Genomic DNA, 20,770 nt, shown 5'->3' with positions numbered 1-20,770 from the left:
GGTGTTGGGATTACAGGCGTGAGCCACTGCACCCAGCCTTGGAATTTTACTATAATGAATATACATTAAAACTCTCTAAATGGAAAAACAGGGAACCCTAAAAATGTTAGATGATTTCATGATTTTACACACACCTAGCATGAGATTTCCCTCCAAATAGTTTATAGAAATGCTGCCAAGAAACAGTTCATATGTTAAAAATGAATTCATTTCCAATGCTGAGGAGTCCATTCTGTCAGTTCCAAGGATACTATTTTCAGGAAATAGAAGAAGAGTTCCTTGCAAAGTATGGTGGGAAAGAGGACCCTTGTACCCACTTTTAAGTAATCGTTCACTTTAACTCCTCTCTCTACCTGTTGCTTGATATTTTCAGTAAAACCTACTCACAAGTTGAGGGCTGGAAAAGCTGGACTGTGAATAAGTTAGGGCTCAGGTAAGAAGGGCACCAAATTTAAGGAAGCACTCGCTCTCTGAATTATGCAACTGCTAACCCCAAACTTACATGAATCCAAGAGTGAGTGCCTCCTTAAATGATGCACCCGAGGCTCCTGGCATAAGTGGTGTGTACACAGGGGCATTGGGTGTGGCCCCCAGGGAAATGAGTTCATTTGGGACTAAGTAATCCAGGACGTGCTGAATCAATCACATTCTGGTGAATAAAGAAAAATCTGGCATTAGGTCAATTCTGTGGGACACACAGGACTGGAAACATCACGACAGTAGGAGGTTGCCGAGAAAACAGGCTGGTCTGGGGCAGAATACCATCTATAAGAAGGTGATGGCCGGGCACAGTGGCTCATGCCTGTAATACCAGCACTGTGGAAGGCTGAGGTGAGAGAATTGCTTGAGTCCAGGAGTTTGAGACCAGCCTGGACAACATGGTGAAACCCCACCTCTACCAAAATAATACAAAATATTAGTCAGGTATGGTCCCAGCAATTAGGGAGGCTGAGGTAGGAGAATCACTCCCGGGAGGTGGAGGCTGCAGTGAGCCATGATTGTGCCACTGTACTACTACAGCCTGGGTGACAGAGTGAGACCCTCTCTGAAATAAACAAAAACAAACAAAACAAAACAAAACAAACTAAACTGAAAAAAAAGGTGACAATGTTTTGAAAGTTGCTGGTTTTACTTTGTGGCTTAGAGGACTCATTATCAGAAAGGGGGATGTGAATAAATACCTGAGTCATCAAGGAAGGGGAGGGGTGAATGGAAAGAATGACTGCCAGGTGGGGAGAGAGGGTGGACAATACCAGGCTTCCTGAGGCAGAAAAATCCACTCACAGAAGGGACACAGTGTCTCTTTTTTTATGAAGCAATATGAGGAGTCTCCTCTACTCCTTAGATGATTCAGAAGCAGGCACTGTGTGTAGATTTTATTAGATATCCTCAAAGGTTTATTTTTATGAGCTAGAATTTAGCACTTTGCATTTGTAAAGCAATTAATAGTGTATATGTTAGTTAACATCCCATTTTTGGTTCAAGAGCAATATTTTGTTACTTAAAAATTAATAGCAATATCACAAAGGGCTTATAAAAAGAGATATATTACTCCGATAGGCAATTCCATATAATGCTAAGTTTTTATTTGCCATTACTTTAATTACTTAGATATTATTTTATATGTTTTCATTATTTTAAAGTGCCTTGGGAGTATGAAAGATGTCTTACAGATAATGTATTCCATTTTAGCCAGAACAGCCTAATCATAAGTAGCTGTAGATTAATGCATTTATCACATAAAATTTCTTTTTAATGTTCTGTAAGCAAGTAAAATTGATGTCTTGGAGAAGACTGATACCTCCCAGGCCATAGAGCTCTTCCTCAATGAATATTTCTTCATTAGATTGTGAATATTTCTGAAAAAGGAAAAGAATAAACCTAACAATAAGTAAAATGAGCCATACAGCAGCATGACAAACATTAGTAAGAGCTCGTGCTTAGAAAACAGTTCACAGCCTCTGGACATGAAATATCTATTTTAAACTAAATTGGGTCCCCAAATTCCACATGCACAAATTCTTCTCCATTTCCTCATGGATGGGTGGATGGGACTGTTTGTTCTGCAGAGGTGGCAGTGTTTCAGGGAGGGTTTAAATGTCCACAGAACCATGTGGTTTTCCTTCAGCAGGCAAACTCTGGAGATAAATATGACTCATGGTCATGATCCCTCAATGAGGGTTTTTTAAAAATAACCTAAAGCCTCTATTTTTAGAGAACCTGCCAAGCTGCGGTGCTGCGGGTTCCCTTTTTTTTTTTTTTAAACAGAAAGTAATTAACAATCTCTAATCCCTCAGGAGAATGGATATCACTGAAATTCCTGATATGGAAGCAAAAATGCACTGTCTTAACCAGAGGACACGGCTCCTGAACAAAGAGGGTTACCCTCCGCGTATTGCCTGCCCTGGAAGAAGACAGCTAAATCCAAGGATCAAATCAATCAGAGAAAAGCAAATAGTTTTAAACTTCTAAGAGGTGTGATAAATAAGTGGGGGCTGAAGCAAAACTGTTTAAAAGCAGCTGAGTCCTTTATTTTTAAACAAGAGTTTCCCTGATGACTTGAGTTCATTTGTTATTCAATCACTTCCCAGTCAATGCTAAAGGTCTGAAAGCTTTTGGCATGTTTCAGTGGAATAATTTAAGTGCTCTAATAGAAAGACCAGAAGGGCGAATTATACAAATTTATTCTGAGTCAACCAAAAATTTCACAAAATAAGAGAACCTGTGGTTTGAGAAGAAAGAATGTACATCAATGGGCGTGTATGCCATTCCATACACGGGATGCCATTCCAATGGACAAAGACCTTTAGTCCAGATGACAAATAACTCAGGTGTGTGGCTCCACCCAGACCCTAATTTCACAGTTTCATACTAATTGAGTCACATATCATGACTGCGGTGGACCTGTCTCTGTGCATTTTCCAATTTTCAGTGAAGTTCATTAAAAAATTACAGAGGTTATCCATTTGAAAATGTTCCTTGGTTGACACTTTCTTTGAAGATCATCATAAACGAAGTTGCTATTTGTCACGCACACACATTATAAGTGTTCATACAGTGGTTTTTGTTTGTTTGTTTGTTTGTTTTGTTTTTTGAGACAAAGTCTTGCTCTATCGCCTAGGCTGGAGTGCTCGGGCTCACTGCAACCTCTGCCTCCCAGGTTCAAGAGATGCTCCTGCCTCAGCCTCCTGAGTAGCTGGGACTACAGGCGCACACCACCATGCCTGGCTAATTATTGTAACTTTAGTAGAGATGGGGGTTTCACCACGTTGGCCAGGATGGTCTTGATCTCCTGACCTTGTGATCCACCTGCCTCCGCCTCCCAAAGTGCTGGGATTACAGGCGTGAGGCACCATGCCCGGCCCACACAGTGTTCAATAAATGGGAATCCCAGTTAATATTTGTTTCCCCCCCTTTTTTTTTTTTTTTTGAGATGGAGTCTTGCTCTGTCGCCCAGGCTGGAATGCAATGGTGCCATCTCGGCTCCCTGTAACCTCTGCCTCCCAGGTTCAAGTGATTCTCCTGCCTCAGCCTCCCGAGTAGCTGGGATTTGTATTTTTAGTAGCGACCAGGTTTCACCATGTTGGCCAGGCTGGTCTCAAACTCCTGACCTCAGGTGATCCACCCACCTCGGCCTCCCAAAGTGCTGGGATTACAGGCGTGAGCCACAGCGCCCGGCCTTGTTTTCCTTTTTTAGAGATAGGGTCTCGCTCTGATATTTAGGCTGGAGTGCAGTGGCATGATCATATCTCTCTGCAGCCTCGAGCTCCTGGGCTCAAATGATCCTCCCACCTCAGCCTCCTGAGTAGCTGGGACTATAGGCACACACCACTATGTCCAGTTTTATTTATTTATGTATTTTTAATTATACAGACAGGGGTATTGCTATGTTACCCAGGCTGGTCTCAAACTGCTGACCCCAAGCAATCCTCCTGCCTTGGCCTCCCAAAGTGCTGGGATCACAGGCATGAGCCACCACACCTGGCCTGCTTTTCTTAACATTACAGTCTACCAATTTATTTCCTCTTACCATTTTCTATTGCTTCTCCATGCTGTTGCTCTTCTTAAATTTTGTCATGTTGTTAGAATACATTCTTTCAAAATCCTTTCAAACAAGGTTTGTGAATGGTATATTTTCTGAACTCTTGCTTTTCTGAAATGCTTGTATTTGTTCCCAGGCAACTAATATTTGCATTTGATGTTTATGTTGACAACCTTTTCCCATCAGAATGTTAAAGATCTAGCTTCACTATCTTCCATCAACTATTGATGAGAAGTGTGAGGTCAGTGTGCCATTCTCCCTCTCTGTTTCTCTTTGCCTGTGCATGATCTGCTTTTCTCACAGAAATATTTAGGACTTTGTCTTTGGTGTTCTGAAATTTTACTACAATGTTACCACTATTTATGCAGCATTTTTCGTTTGTCCTGCTTGGTCTTGTTGGAGACTTTAATTGGCTCATATATTTCACTAACTTGGGACATTTTTCTTCTGTTATCTTTTAAAGTACTTTCTCTCTTCCCAGCGTGGTGGCTCACGCCTGTAATTCCAGCACTTTGGGAGGCTGAAGTGGGCAGACCACCTGAGGTCAAGAATTCGAGACCAGCCTGGCCAACATGGTGAAACCCCATCTCTACTTAAAACACAAAAAATTAGCTGGGAGTGGTTGTACGCACCTGTAATCCCAGCTACTCGGGAGGCTGAGGCAGGAGGATCGCTTGAACCTGGGAGGTAGATGTTGCAGTGAGCCGAGATCGTGCCACTGCACTGCAGCCTGGGGGACAAGAGCGAGACTTCACCTCAAAATAAATAAATAAATAAAGTACTTTCTCTCTCTCTCTCTCTTTTTTTTTTTTCCTTTTTGAGATAGGGTCTGGCTCTGTCACCCAGGCTGGAGTGCAGTGGTGCAATCTCGGTTCACTGCAACTTCCGCCTCCTGGGTTCAAGCGATTCTCATGCCTCAGCCTCCGAGTAGCTGGAATTACAGACCTGTGCCACCATGCCTGTCTAATTTTTGTATTTTTAGTAGAGACAGGATTTCACCCTGTTGGCCAGGCGGGTCTTGAACTCTTGATATCAGGTGATCCACCCGCCTCGGCCTCCCAAAGTGCTGGGATTACAGGCGTGAGCCACTGCGCCCAGCCCAAAGTATTTTCTCTTATCTATCCTCTTTGTTCTCTCATTCTGGAAATCTTAGCCGGATATGGGAATTTATGAAATTATTTTCCATGTTCCTAACTTTTCTTTCATACTTTTTATCTCTTTCCAGGGAGTTCTTTAGTTCAATCTTCTAGCTCACTAATTTGTTCTCTTATTCTATTTAGTCCATCTACTTTTTAAAAAAATGTCTATGATCAAAGACAATTTTCAAAAAAAATGTCTATGATCGAAGACTTAATTTTCAAGATCTCTGATTCAGCAGATGTAATATCTGCTTCTCTGTCCATGAAGATACAGGTTAAACTTATTCTAGAGTCATGTTCTATATTTTTCAATTAACTCTTTTCTCAGAGCTTGTTCTTTCATTTGTAAAATTTGATGTCTCCTTTCCTGGGGTTAGTTTTCACGGTGGTTCCTGTTGTGAGCTTGAAGCAGGAGCTGGCAGGGCTCCATCCACCTTCCCCCAAATCCCTTTGCCGCGTTAGTCTAAACAGGCTCCCGAATGCTTTTACTCCAACAGCCAGCATCTGTGCCTCTGTCGAGGTCCAGGCCTCAGCCTGATGATGGGCACTTGGCCAGTGTACACCAAGAGCCAGAAGGGCCTGGGAGCTTATGTCCCCCGGGACAGTTTATGTACTGATGAGCACAGGAGATGTGGATCCTCCAGGCCCCTCACTGCTTGATGGGGGCACCTCTGTGGTGTGACCTGTACTATCTCCAGAGCTCCTTGTATGAAGCCAGGGTTATCCTCTGAGGGGTCTGTTTGCCATCACACCTTGGATGTTCTCTTCCCTTCCTGGTCCCAATTCCCCATATCCCTACCCATTCTTATTGTGAATATTTTCTAATAAGTCAGCTTCCTACAAGTCATCTCAGAAGCTATTTATAAGAACCCATCCTAAAGCTGTGCTTATCTCTGTGAGTACTGGATTTGTTTACCATGGCCTGGATCCACTGGCTGGGGGAAGGGGCTGGGTGGGATGTGTGAACACACACATATAAATGGATCTGTAACAGGAGAAAATGTACCTTTTAAGTGTTTTCTAGGAATTGGAGGGGGAGGCTTAAACATATGCTCAGCCTGCCTTCTTGGTCGAATCTCCATAAACATCTATTTTGTTTTTGTTCTTTTAATCACAAGCCAAAGCTACAAAAGCAGAGTGATGTAAAATGTTTGCCCCTGCCTAGCAAATTTCTCTCCTTTGGAGCACAACAACAGATTCAGCTGCAAATCAATCTTGAGCTGCAAAACTTGAACTTACTCCATTATTGGGCTCTTACCGTGTGCCAGGCACTGCATATACAACAATAAGCAAAAGAGACCAGGATATCCTTCCCTACCCCCACAGAGCATAATGGTTCATATTTTTGCCTACTCATATTCCAACCCCCCACCCTGAGGCCCCGCCATCTCTCTGTCTCTCTACCACTATCTCTTTTCCTATTTATTTTGGAAAAAGATTTGGCAGCTTGTATCACAACCTCTAAGATTAAGTGCTCCCTTTGACACAGAAATCTCCCATTTCAGGAAGTCTATCCTAAGAAAGTTATACAAAAGCAGAGGAAAAATACGTGTATGTAAAGATGCCTATGCTCATATGCATCAATTTGTACAACAACCTAAATGTGCAATAGGGAAAAGGTTAACTCCTGTATAAGTCAGAGCCACTGGATGGACAATAATGAAGAAATGGAAAATTATAATGGTCGGGAATATAATGGTTATCACAGAAAATGCTTATAATTTTAAGTGAAAAGAGCTAACTACTGTATATAGAGTTGATTATGATAAATGATACAAAAAACATATGCATGCGGGCCCAGATTAAAGGAAATACACTCTGACTAAAAATAGAAGTGGTGTTAAGGTAGTAAGATTGTAGGTGAATTTTCTGTCTTCTGTTTTCAAATGCTATTTTTTTTCCTATTTAGATTTGGCTATAAACATTACTGAATGATTCTGAGGATTAAGAACCTGGAATGCTGTTCTTCTAGAATCTGAATCATACGACTATCTCCTTTTCAACATTCAGGTCCAGGTCATCTACCACCTTTGCTGAGCACCTACCTAATTACCTCTGATTCCCAGCTCTAAACCACTCCCCCCAACATTCTGATTTCCTTTTCTTTAAGGCTGAAGAATTCTATCTAGAATTTTATCTTTTTTTTTTTTTTGAGACAGGGTCTCGCTCTGTCACCCAGGCTGGAGGGCAGTGGCGCAATCTCGGCTCACTGCAACCTCCACCTACCGGGTTCAATCCATTCTGCCTCAGCCTCTTGAGAAGCTGGGATTACAGGCGTGTGACACCACGCCCGGCTAATTTTTTGTATTTTTAGTAGAGACGGGGTTTCACCATGTTGATCAAGCTGGTCTCAAACTCCTGATCTCATGATCTGCCTGCCTTGGCCTCCCAAAGTGCTGGGGTTACAGGTGTGAGCCAGTGCACCCGGCCCTATTTTTTTTGAGACAAGGTCTCATGCTGTCACCCAGGGTGGAGTGCAGTAGCACGATCTCGGCTCACTGCAGTCCAGCCATCCTCCTGCCTCAGCCTCTGAAGTAGGTGGTGGCACCATAGGTACACACCACCACGTTTGGCTAATTTTTGTATTTTTGGTAAAAGGATTTCAGTATGTTGCCCAGGCTGTTCTCAAACTCCTGGGCTCAAGCAATCTGTCTGCCTTGGCCTCCCAAACTGCTGAGATTACAGGTGTGAGCCACTGTGCCCAGCCATTTTTTTTTTTTTTTAAATAGAGACAGGGTCTTGCTCTGTTGCCCATTCTAGAATGCAGTGGTACAATCATAGCTCACTGCAGCCTTGAACTCTTGGGCTCAGCTGATTCCCCCTCCTTAGCCTCCCAAGTAGCTAGGACTACAGGCTCATGCTACTGTGCCCAGGTTAGAATTCTATCTTATTTTTGCACTTATTTACTTGTTTATCATTTTTCTCTCCCAGCTAGAACATAAACCCCATGAGAAGAAAACTCTACAAATTTTGTTACCTGTATTTCCAGTGTCTTCAATGCCAAGCTTTGGAGAATATTTGTTGAGTGAATGTATTCATCTATTCATTCATTTCATGGTCTTGATAAGCCAGAGATAAAACACCCTTCACATTATAGACTATAATACCTTCTATGATCTCACCCTTCTTTCCTCCCTACTTTCACCTCCTATTTCTTCTGGCCTCAATTTTTTTTTTTTTTTTTTTTTTTGAGATGGAGTCTCGCTCTTGTTGCCCAGGCTGGAGTGCAGTGGCCTGATCTTAGCTCACTGCAATCTCCACCTCCCAGGTTCAAGCGATTCTCCTGCCTCAGCCTCCCAAGTAGCTGGGATTACAGGCACCCGCCACCACACCCCACTAATATTTTATTTTTAGTAGAGACAGGGTTTCACCATGTTGACCAGGCAGTTCTTGAACTCCTGACCTCAAGTGATCCGCCTGCCTCAGCCTCCCAAAATGCTGGGATTACAGGTGTGAGACACCATGTCTGGCCATTCTGGCCTCAGATTTTAAGCTCTAGTCATACTGACTGCTTGGGGTTTCCCTCATATGCCATGCTGTGCCCATAGATGCATCTCCCCTCTCACCCAGCAGTGCCTCTGCCCAATATGCTCTTTCCATCTCACTTCACCCAACCAACTCTTCTTACTCAAGGTTCAGCTCGGTTGCCATTTTCTCCTCCTTCAATTGCCCAACTGGAGCCAAGTGCCATCCTGACTCCCCAGACACCTGGTGCCTTGATCTCCATCACCCTACTTTACAAAGGACTTTGTGTGGTATCTCGATCAGAATGGGAGCCTGTGAAAACAAGGAGGCACTTTATTAATTCTTATAATGACCTGCTTCCTGGCCAGTTCCTGGCATGCAGTAGGTGCTCAATAAATATTTGTTGAACTGAAATGAATTGTACTGCTGAGGACGGGAGTCTAACGTGTACGAGGCACAGTGCTGGATAGTATGGCATATGAACAAGAGTAACTAGGAATGAAGCAGATCGTAAGAGGTTAATTAGCATGTGCCAATTTCCTCTAGAGCAGAGATTACCAGTGTTTGGCTAATATTTAAATATTAAGATATTTTGCATAAAACCCCACGCACCTGTCATATTCTAAAAAATGAATAGTTCTGACACCAGGGCAATGATTGATTGGAACTAACTGGAAGTGTTTTTCTAATTACATGGACATGCAATTGTCAGTTTTCCACAGGCCTCACCGCTCCCCATACTTTGCTCATCTGAGGTCTGCTGTTAATGTGTTAAGAAAAATTACGAAAACTTGAAAATAAGGCAACAGCATATTTTTCAATATTATATTCAAGCATGTCTATTAGGTCCCGGTAGGGATTATTTAAATCTATAGGATCACACCTTCCAATAATGTAGCCACTAGCTAGCTGCCTGTAGCTATCTATATTTCTTTCTTTATTATTATTCTTTTTTGAGACAGATCTCATTCTGTCACCCAGGCTGGAGTGCAGTGGTGCAATCATGGCTCACCGTAGCCTTGACCTCCCCAGGCTCAAGTGATCCTCCCACCTCAGCCTCCTGAGCAGTTGGGACTACAGGTGCATACCATCACACCCTGCTAATTTAAAATTTTTTTTGTAGAGATGGAGTCTCACTATGTTGCCCAGGCGAGTCTGCAACTCTTGGACTCAAGTGAGCCTCCATTTTGGCTACCCAAATTGCTGGGATTGCAGATGAGAGCTACCACGCCTGGTGCTATTTATATTTAAATCTAAATTAATTAAAACTAAATAAAATTTAAAATTCAGTTTCTCAGTCATACTAAATACATTTCAAGAGCTCCTGAGCCATATATGAGCACTTGAAATGTGGCTAACGTATTGGACAGCGCAGATGTAGAACATTTCACCATTGCAGAAAGTTCTATTGAGGAATGTAGATCTAGCAAATGTACTTTGTTTGATTTACTATTGATTAGGGCCCAGAATCTGTGAAGTCACATGTTAACTTACAGATTTTTGCCCAAATAGGTTTCTGTCTGTGGGAAAAGATAACCCCAAAGGTTACAGTTTAATTGTCCCGTGAGACAGTAACCATTCAATTTGTGCCAAGTTATTTCAGCATGCCTTTGCTGACTGACTAGATAAACTCCTGTTCCTCAAATTTTCCCTTGAATTAACTTTACCATCCTGCTGATTTCCTCATTAATGAGTGTAGTAGGTTAAATGGTGGTCCCCCAAAATTATGTCTACATCCAAATCTTTGAAATGTCACCTTATTTGGAAAAAGGGCCTTTGCAGATACAATTAAATTAAGGATCTTGGGATAAGATCATCCTGGATTACCCATGTGGGCCTCAAATTCAATGATAAGTGTCCTTATAAGAGACGTGGCCACATGCCAAGAAGGCCAGAGAATGCTGGCAGCCACCAGAAACTGGAAGAAGCAGGGAAAGTTTCTCCCTTAGAGCCTCTGGAGGGAGTGAGGCCTGCTGTCATCTTGATCTTGGACTTCTGGCCTCCAGGACTGTGAGAGAATATGCTTCTGTTGTTTTGAGCCACCTGCTGGGTAATGATTTGTTGCAGCAGCCCTAGGGAGCTATAGGATCAGTTAAATGTTTGGTATGTGTTCATCTTATGAGTCATGTTTTTAACTTTGAAAAATTTTAACTTGGCTTGGTGTGGTGGCTCACGCTTGTAATCCCAGCACTTTGGGGAGCCGAGGCAGGTGGATCACCTGAGGTTAGGAGTTCAAGACCAGCCTGGCCAATGTGGCGAAACCTCCTCTCTACTAAAAAAACAAAAATTAGCTAGGTGTGGTGGCGGGCACCTGTAGTCCCAGCTACTCGGGAGGCTGAGGCAGGAGAATCTCTTGAATCTGGGAGGTGGAGGTTTCAGTGAGCCGAGATGGCACCACTGCACTCCAGCCTGAGTGACAGAGAGAGACTCTGTCTCAAAAAATTTTTTTTTTTTTACTTTGAGATTTGCCATTTATATTCAAGTTCATGTTATTCCTTTCTCTCACATTCTTAGACTTATTTTTACCCTCCTGCCCCTGACAGTGTTTAAGATTGAGACACAATCCTTGACTTCATGGCTCAGCCTGGTAGGTGGAAACAGCCCAGAGATGTAGAGTGATGGCAGGCAGGTGAGTAGAGCCCTGTAAGCGCAGATTCTGGAACCAGCCTGCCTGGGGTCACATCCTGGCTCCGCCGTAAGATGGGTCACGTTGGGCAAGTTATCTTTCCTGTCTGTTATTTGGTTGGCTCTTCTGTAAAAGAGGATAATAGTGGCCAGGTGCAGTGGCTCATACCTGTAAACCCAACACTTTGGGAGGCTGAGGCAGGAAGATAGCTTGAGGCCAGTAGTTACAGACCAGCCTGGGCAACATAGTGAGAACCTGTCTGTACAAGAAATTAAAAAAAAAAAATTAGCAGGTGTGGTGACATGTGCCTGTAGTCCCAGATACTTGGGAGGCTGAGGTGGGAGGATCACTTGAGCCCAGGAGTTCAAGGCTGCAGTGAGCCATGATCACGCCACTGCATTCCAGCCTGTAGGACAGAGTGAGAAACTGTCTCTAAAAAAAAAAAAAGTGGATAATAGTAACTAACCCATATAACTTTGTGTCACTAAATGCTACACACAGAGATATGCACCAAGTATTGAAAAAAATTCATTGATGTCACACACAGTGAATCAGCATTAAAAAAATCACAATTATCATGTAAAAGTACAGACTATTGCATTGCATCTTTACGTATTAGGAATGGTATGGAAGCCAATGGAGTTAGCAGACAAGATACTTGTTAGGGACCACCCTTGGATCACCAGCCATGGAGGGGGGCAAAAGGAAGCAGGAGTGGGCAGGGTGAGAAGTAGGCTGGGATGTGGCCCAGTGGCAGCCTGTGCTACGCTCACAGGGAGTTTTAAATGGCCTTTCAGAGTTGTCCTCAGCTGAGCTGATAGGACCAGGCTTTTTTTCTCTTGCTGTCCTTGGCACCTGGTTGAAGTGGCTCTCTGCGGCAGAGGCAATCTCTGAAAAGGCTGTTGGCTGAGGCTGGCCACCACAGGCCTCCTCCCAGCAGCTGGGTGTCAGTTCCTTCGTGGATAGGGATCCAGACAGCATTTCACTTGCCCCCTAGAGTCTGTAATCCTCCTCTAGGGTGCCTTCGTGTTTCAATAGCCAGGGGATCTTGAAAAGTGAGAAGTTGGCTGGGTGCGGCGGCTCATGCCTGTAATCCCAGCACTTTGGGAGGCTGAGGCAGGCGAATCATTTGAGGTCAGGAGTTTGAGACTAGCCTGGCCAACATGATGAAACCCCATCTCTATTACAAATACAAAAAAAAGGCTGGGCGTGGTGGTGCATACCTGTAATCCCAGCTACTTGGGAGGCTGAGGCAGGAGAATCGCTTGAACCCAGGAGGTGGAGGTTGCAGTGAGCTGAGATTGCACCACTGTACTCCAGCCTGGGCTACAGAGCTGGACTCCATCTCAACCACAACAACAAAAAAAAGAAAGGTGAGATTCTGTCCCAGGGTGGGCCGACTGTGGCATCACCCTCCCTCTCCCTGGCTGCAGGTGACAAGTCAGTGTTATCTTCTGCCCACTCCTCCCCTCCTGCTGACAGCCTCCCCCTATCCCTCCCTCTCCTGTTTCAGGGTTGCCCTTGGTGCAGACTGGTCTAGGAATGGGGGAAAGCTGGGGGAGGGAGAGGCCAGATAGGAGCTGAGAACTCCCTTCCCCAGGACTGCCTAAGCTTGTCATGCACTTCACGTTCTTCAGGTCTGTGTCCCCACACCGCCCTGGGCCAGCCACACCCCCTCCTGCAAGGAGGAGATCTGTGTGCAAAGGGGCAGCCCCTAGGCTGCCTTTCAAATAACACAAGGAGCTACTCTTTAAAAGCTTAAATTCCAAAGGGATTATTCCTGTCAGGGGAAAGGAATAAAAAGAATCCACTTCTGTAAACATGAAACAAAGATCAGAATAAGGATTTAAGAGTAATGCTCAGCTAAGCCACAGAAAAAGGCACGGAAGCCCATGCGCTGGGCTGGGTTCTTGTTTCTGCTCTGAAGAAGAGAGAAATGGTTAAGTGAGTGGGTTACGTGGAGGATTCAGCTGGTTGGAGGGGACAGATTTTGAGATGGCACAATCTCAAGCTCCCTGGTTGGCCTTGTTGGGAGAAGCGGACAGCTGTGAAAGGGATCTGTGCATTTCTCCTCATGCCAGCATGCCCATGTTGTCCCCTGGGTGCAAAAGGATGGGGACAAAGTCACAGCACTGGAGTGAGGCCAGGGTTATCAGTGTCAGTTGTAATGCTGCCCCTCCCTTTGCATGGAGTAAGATTGACTGCTTCTAATCTCTGTTCGTTTTGTTGTTTGTTTTTTGTTTTGAAACAAGGTCTTACTCTGTCTCCCAGGCTGGAGTGCAGTGGTGCAATCTTGGCTCACTGCAACCTCCGCCTCTCACACTCGGGTGATCCTCTCATCTTAGCCTCCCAAGTAGCTGGAATTACAGGCACGCACCACCATGCCCAGCTAATTTTTGTATTTTTAATAGAAACACGGTTTTGCCATTTTTGCCAGGGTGGTCTCAAACTTCTGTGCTCAAGCTATCCTCCTGCCTCCTCCTCCCAAAGTGCTGGGATTACAGGCATGAGCCACCATGCCCGGCCTGGTTCTAATCCTTACTTATCCTGCTACCTAGTAGCTTGTGTGACCCCAGGAGAGTCACTGACCACACTGACCCTGGGCTTTATTTTTTAATCTGTACAATGGGGATAATACCTAGTATATCAGTAATGGTCTAGTGTGCAAGTACAGAAACCAAGTCTGCCTACATTAAACAAAAAGGGAGGCTGGGCGCAGTGGCTCACGCCTGTAATTCCAGCACTTTGGGAGGCCGAGGCGGGTGGATTGCAAAGTTAGGAGTTCAAGACCAACCTGGCCAACATGGCGCAACCCTGTCTGTACTAAAAATACAAAAATTAGCCGGGTGTGGTGGCGCATGCCTGTAATCCCAGCTACCCAGGAGGCTAAGGCAGGAGAATTTGCTTGAACCTGGGAGACAGAGGTTGCAGTAAGCTGAGATCACGCCACTGCACTCCAGCCTGGGCAACAGAGAGAGATTCTGTCTCAAAAAAAAAAAGAAATTATTGGAACTGAGGGAAGCCTGGAGGAGTAGAAAACTGGCAGGAAGCTAGGCTGCTCAGAAGGCCAGGCAGGAGTCACGGCAGAGGTCACGTGGCAGAAAGAATCTTCTTTGTGCCCTGCAGTTCCCCCTGCATTGGGTCCTTATGTCACTCACTTAGCTTCCAGAGTTCCTGAAGACAACATCAGACTGGCCAGGCCAAGGTCACCCCCATCAAGAAGGAGGATCTAATTTCTTGCATTTTACTTCACACCAAAACCACACAGGAAGACAGATCCAGCTGCTAATAAGACTGAGATCTGATACTGAACAGAGGAAGGCAAAACCTCCACAAAGGGCCATCACAACACCTTTCCTCTGGTGGTTATGAGACATTGGGAAGTGCTTAACACAGTGTCTGGCAATAATGAAGTTTCAATACATGCAAGGCACTATTTGTGGGTTAACAAGTTGTGGTGTGGTGTTTCATACAATGAAATTTTACTCAGCAATCAAAACAAAAATCAACTACTCATATAGAAACATGAATGATTTTCAAAAACATTATGTTGAATGAAAGAAACCGGAACCAAAGGAGTTTGGTGAGGCTGGGTGTGGTGGTGCATACCTGTATTCTCAGGTACTCAGGAGGGCGGATCCCTCGAGCTAGGAGTTCAAGTCCAGTTTGGACAACATAGTGACACCCCCATCTTTTAAAAGAAAGAAGAAAAGAGTTTGTTGATTGCAAACTGCAATTTTACTTATATGAAATTCTAGGGAAGTTCTAGAAGTTCTGGAAAAAACCTGAGCAAGCCATGGCGACAGAACTGAGAACAGTGGGTACCTCTGGCTGCCTCAGGAGCAGACACACAAGTTCAGGAGAGATGCCTAAAGAGGGACATCAAGGCGCTTTCTGGGGTGATGGAGTATTCCCTATCTCTTTTTGGCAAGTGACTATTACATACTCCTTAGCAGATTCTGGCTATCATTGCCACCATTCTGCTTCCATATCTTCCTTCCTTCTTTCCTTCCTTCCTTCGTTCTTTCCTCCCTCCCTTCCTCCTTCTTTCTTTCTTTCTTTCTTTCTTTCTTTCTTTCTCTCTCTCTCTCTCTCTCTCTCTCTCTCTCTCTTTCTTTCTTTCTTTCTTTCTATCTTTCTCTTCTTTTCTTTTCTTTCTTTGACAGAGTCTTGCTCTGTCACCCAGGCTGGAGTGCAGTGCTGCAATCTCAGCTCACTGCAAGCTCTGCCTCCCGGGTTCAAGCAATTCTCCTGCCTCAGCCTTCTGAGTAGCTGGGATTACGGGCATGCACCACCATGCCCAACTAATTTTTGTATTTTTAGTAGAGATGGGGTTTCACCATGTTGGTCAGGCTGGTCGTGAACTCCTGACCTCGTGATTCACCCACCTCAGCCCCCCAAAGTGCTGGGATTACAGGCGTGAGCCACCGTGCCTGGCCGGGTCTTTCCTTCTCTTTCCTTTCCCTTTCCCTTCCCTTCCTTTCTTTCCTTCCTCTCTCTCTCTCTTTCTCTCCCTCCCCTCCCTCCCTCCTCTCTCTCTCTTTATTTCTTTTTAAAATTTTTTTTTGAGAAGGAGTCTTGCTCTGTTGCCCAGGTTGGAGGGCAGTGGCGTGATCTCGGCTCACTGAAACCTCCGCCTCCCAGGTTCAAGCAATTCTCCTGCCTCAACCTCCCAAGTATCTGGGATAACAGGTGTGCACCACCACACCTGGCTAATTTTTGTATTTTTAGTAGAAATGGGGTTTCGCCATGTTGACCAGGCTGGTCTTGAACTTGTAACCTCGTGATTTGCCCACCTCGGCCTCCCAAAATGCTGGGATAACAGGTGTGAGCCACCATACCTGGCCTTTTTCTTTCTTTTTTTAGAGACAGGGTCCTGCTCTTTTGCCCAGGCTGGAGTGCAGTGTCACAATCAAGTTCATTGTAACCTCAAGCTCTTGGGCTTAAGTGATCCTCCCACCTCAACCTTCAGAGCAGCTAAAACTAAAGATGAACACCACCAGCAGGCTAATTTTTAAATGTTTTTGTAGAGACAGGGTCTCACTATGTTGCCCAGGCTTGTCTTCAAGGCCTGGCCTCAAGCAATCTTCCTGCCTCTGCCCTTCAAAGTGTTGGGTAACAGGCATGAGCCCCCAGCCTGGTCCTTGCTTACCTGTCTTGATTAAGGAGATGATTACTCAAGCATATATATCAAAAGCCATCAAAATATACATTCAAAAGCTATGCATTTTAGTATATGTAAATTATACCTCAATTAAACTTTTTTTTAAAAATGTGATTTTTTCTTATCATCAACTGATGCACAGTGTCTTCCCACCAATATCATTATAATAAAAACATGTCTGTATAACAAATTGACTTCAGGCTCCACCTGACACCCACAGGTCTCTAACGTCATTTGAAACCACAAGTGAAAAGTTAGAAAAGTTTGAGGAGTTTGTTTCAATGGGAGCTGTGGTCTGAATGTCCCCCCCTGAAAAATGCGTATGTTGAAACCTAACCCCCAATGCAATAATATTAGAAAGTGGGTCCTTTAAGAGGTGATTAGATCCCAAAGACAGAGTCCTTATGATGGGAGTAGTGCCCTCAACATAGTGAGACCCCCTTCTTCCCCATGAGGATGCAGCAAGAAGGCGCCATCTATGAACGAGACACCCGAATCTGCCAGTGCCTTGATCTTGGACTCCCAGCCTCCAGAACTGTGAGCAATAAATATTGTTTATAAGCCACTCAGTTTATAGTATTTTTGTTATAGCTGCCCAAATGGATGAGGTTGATCCTTTCCCCCGAGAAACTGAGAACAGGCATATAGAACCGAGAAACTGAGAACAGGCATATAGAACATATATATATATATATATATATATATATATATATATATATATATATATAAAATATATATAGCAAGTTGACATTGTGACACCCAAGTGTATGATTAGAGGACTCATCTTTTTGAACAAGAAATAGACGAGGCTGGGTATTGCTGAACTCCTATGGTTATCACAGTAGGAACACATAGTGGTCTGCTATAAATTGGAAGAAAGTAGTTTGAGAAACATGGTTCTAAGCTACCCTCTTAGCTTGAAAGCCACTCAGGAAAGAGCTTCCCATCACCCTGGCTCCACTGTTATGACTACATCAGTGCAGCCCAGATGAAGTGTGCTCAGTGGATCCTTGTGCATTTTTATTGATTTTGGGCCTGAGGCTTCTGGACAAATAAACACGGTTGTGAGAACTAGGCTATTCCAGTCCTTAGGATTGTCCTCTACCCAGAAAAAGCCTAAACAGAGCAGAAAAGCCTAGTTGGAGCAAGCATTCTCTTAAGGGCCTAGAAAAACTTGAGCCCCAGACGTTGTTCCAAGGCTAGTCCTGCCTTCATGTCTTGCCAGATGCAGAGATGGTTAGTGGCTACTTCCAGTATCACTTCTCTACTTCTGCTTACTTCCTCTTTACTTGCTAGCCACATTGTGACCAAAAATAAAATATTAATCTCCCAGCCTCCCTTGCTGCTAGATATGACCGTGTGACTTGTGGCCCAGAAGGCTGAATTCAGTGGGCCTTTCAGGAAGGCAGTCTAAAGAGAGCTAACTTAGCATGGAAGGCCTCTCTTTATCTTAACTTTCCTTCTTTTTCTGGCTTATAACTCCAGAAGCCCATTTTGGACCATGAAGCAATCTGAAGGATGGAAGCCATATGCTAGAATGCAGCAGCAGAAAGACTGATGAAACCTAGGTCCCACCAACCCTGGATGCCTGCCTCCAAACTTACTTTCTTTTTTTTTTTTTTTTGAGACAGAGTCTCGCTCTTGTTGCCTAGGCTGGAGTGCAGTGGTGCGATCTTGGCTTACCACAACCTCCACCTCCTGGGTTCAAGCGATTCTCCTGCCTCAATCTCCCGAGTAGCTGGGATTACAGGCACACGCCACCACACTCAGCTAATTTTTGTATTTTTAGTAGAGAAAGGGTTTCCCCATGTTGGTCAGGTTGGTCTCGAACTCCCGACCTCAGGTGATCCTCCCGCCTCGGCCTCCCAAAGTGCTGGGATTACAGGCGTGAGCCACCGCTCCCGGCATGCCTGCCTCGAAACTTTCTTTAGAGAAGGAAGAAAGAGGCTTCTATTATTTTTGGTAATTCTTAGGTTTTCCTGTTTCATGCAGCCAGTTGATTCATAAGCCAAAGTTTGCCTTTTCTCGTTTGTTCACTGACAATAATCCATGACACAGCGAGGCCCTGTCCATCTGTCATCCTGGACATTGCTAAGGAAAGCAAACTGGTAGGACAGCAATCTGCTTACACAGTCTCTCAGGCAAATTTGCACTTACAAGAGGACCACCAGAAAAAGCACTGTTTCACCCAAAAGAAGCTTTGTGGTATTACACGGAAATAAAATTTGGGATCTTTCAATTTTTCTGTGTAGATCTAAATACATGTAGACTCTGAGAAATGTATGACGTGCATCCTCCAGCCATTGGTAGCCACATGTAGGGATTTTGTCACAGTTATGAGAGGAAAAATGAAAGTTAACCAGTTACTTTTAAGATCCAGACAAACGTGTTTGGAAGGCTGTAAATTAATGACTTGTTGGATGGAGACATTATGCAAGTTAATTTTCCAGTCTTCAGAAAACATTTTCAAAGGGAAATTATATTCTCCAACATATATTTGGAGAATCATTTGATATTTGTATCAAACATTTTAAAGAAATGTTGCTCTTCTCCAGAATAATTACATATAAGATTGAACTCTTCTCTGAAAACAATTGAACATTTTTCAGAGTTAATAAATTGTTTCTGATTACAGAAGTCAACAGTTCTGAGATTTACAAATGATTAGAGGAGTTTACTCACTGAGAAGTGTCAAACAACTAGTATAACAAATGTCACCATTCCCCTAAACACTGTAATTTGTACACTGCATGTAGGCATAGCATCTAGAAACTCATTTTGAGCACCTTGGGAAAATTAATGGAACATATTAACAATTGGAAAACAGTGCTGCAGACTTCCCCAGCACCTCACCCTTTAATTTTTTTTTTTTTTTTTTTTTTTTTTTTTTTTTGAGGCAGGGTCTCATTCTGTCTCCCAGGCTGGAGTGCAATGGCGTGATCTCAGCTCACTGCAACCTCCAGCCTCCTAGGCTCAAGTGATTCTCCCACCTCAGCCTCCCAAGTAGCTGGCACTACAAGGTGCACGTCACGATGCCCAACTAATTTTTGTGTTTTTTTTTTTTGTAGAGACAGGTTTTCACCATGTTGACCAGAATAGTCTAAAACTCCTGAGCTCAGGTGATCTGCCTGCCTTGGCCTACCAAAGTGCTGGGATTACAGATGTGAGCCACTGCGCCTGGCCCTCACCCTTTAATTTAATGGGCCAGTGTACGAATCCCTAGTCAGATGTGAAGTCCTTCCATTTGAAGAATGAGGGTTATCTTAAAGAAAGGAACAGGCTGGGCGCGGTGGCTCATGCCTGTAATCCCAGTACTTTGTGTGGCTGAGATGGGCGGATTACCTGAGGTCAGGAGTTTGAGATCAGCCTGGCCAACATGGTGAAACCCCATGTCTACCAAAAATACAAAAATTAGCCGGGCGTGGTGGCACATGCCTGTAATCCCAGCTACTCAGGAGGCTGAGGCAGAAGAATTGCTTGAGCCCGGGAGATGGCCGTTGCAGTGAGCCAAGATTGCACCACTGCACCCCAGCCTGGCCGACAGAGCAAGGCTCTGTCACCCCCTGCAAAATAAATAAATAAATACAAATAAATAACAAGAAAGGAACAAAGAAAATAATTTTTGACAAAATGCTGGGTAGAACCACTTGCAGCAACATTAATTTATTTACAATGAACTTTCCAAATGCATTTATGAGATATCTTTTGGTTGATGTGGTTTTCTCTTGAGCTTGAGATTCCTTATAGCCTATCTCCATTAGGAAAGAGGGAGTGGTATAACAAGTTAAATGCCTCAAATAAGCACTATGTATTCAATGACAGTTGGCTAAGAGAAGACTGAGAAAGTAGTTTCATTTGTTTTGTTTTTCTTTTCTCGATAGGTGCTTTTAGTTCTGTGAGCTGACATGCTTAGAGCCCAGCCAAGAACACAAGGCCAAGTCTTCAATTGCTAATCAAATAAATAAGCCTAAATCCTGAATGTAAACTTCATGCCTTTTATAATAATCACAGTTGAATAGGCTTGGCTGGACTTCAGTCATCTATCACTAGCAGTTTGCACTTGCATTTGGGAGTGTTTCACAGACCCAGTTCCACTATCCTCTTCCCAGCCCAAGCCCATCCCTTGGCATGTCCTCTTCACAGACTGTGGTCAGTACAGTGAGTCCATGGCCTAGGCTTGCTTTGGCTGCCACACCCTCAGCTGGAGTGACAAGGCTGGCAGAATGAGGCAGAAAGAGTGGATGAGCTGTTGGTGATGATCACAGGGTTCTTTCCCACAAACGCCTTCTGTTCTTGCCCTTTACTGCTTTTTAAACACTTCATCTATTGTTTTT

This window comes from Gorilla gorilla, chromosome 2 (genome assembly GCF_029281585.2).
Source record: "Gorilla gorilla gorilla isolate KB3781 chromosome 2, NHGRI_mGorGor1-v2.1_pri, whole genome shotgun sequence".
In the NCBI taxonomy this organism is placed as follows: Eukaryota; Metazoa; Chordata; class Mammalia; order Primates; family Hominidae; genus Gorilla; species Gorilla gorilla.
The sequence above is the reverse complement of the archived record's forward strand: the minus strand, read 5'-3'. Positions refer to the sequence as shown.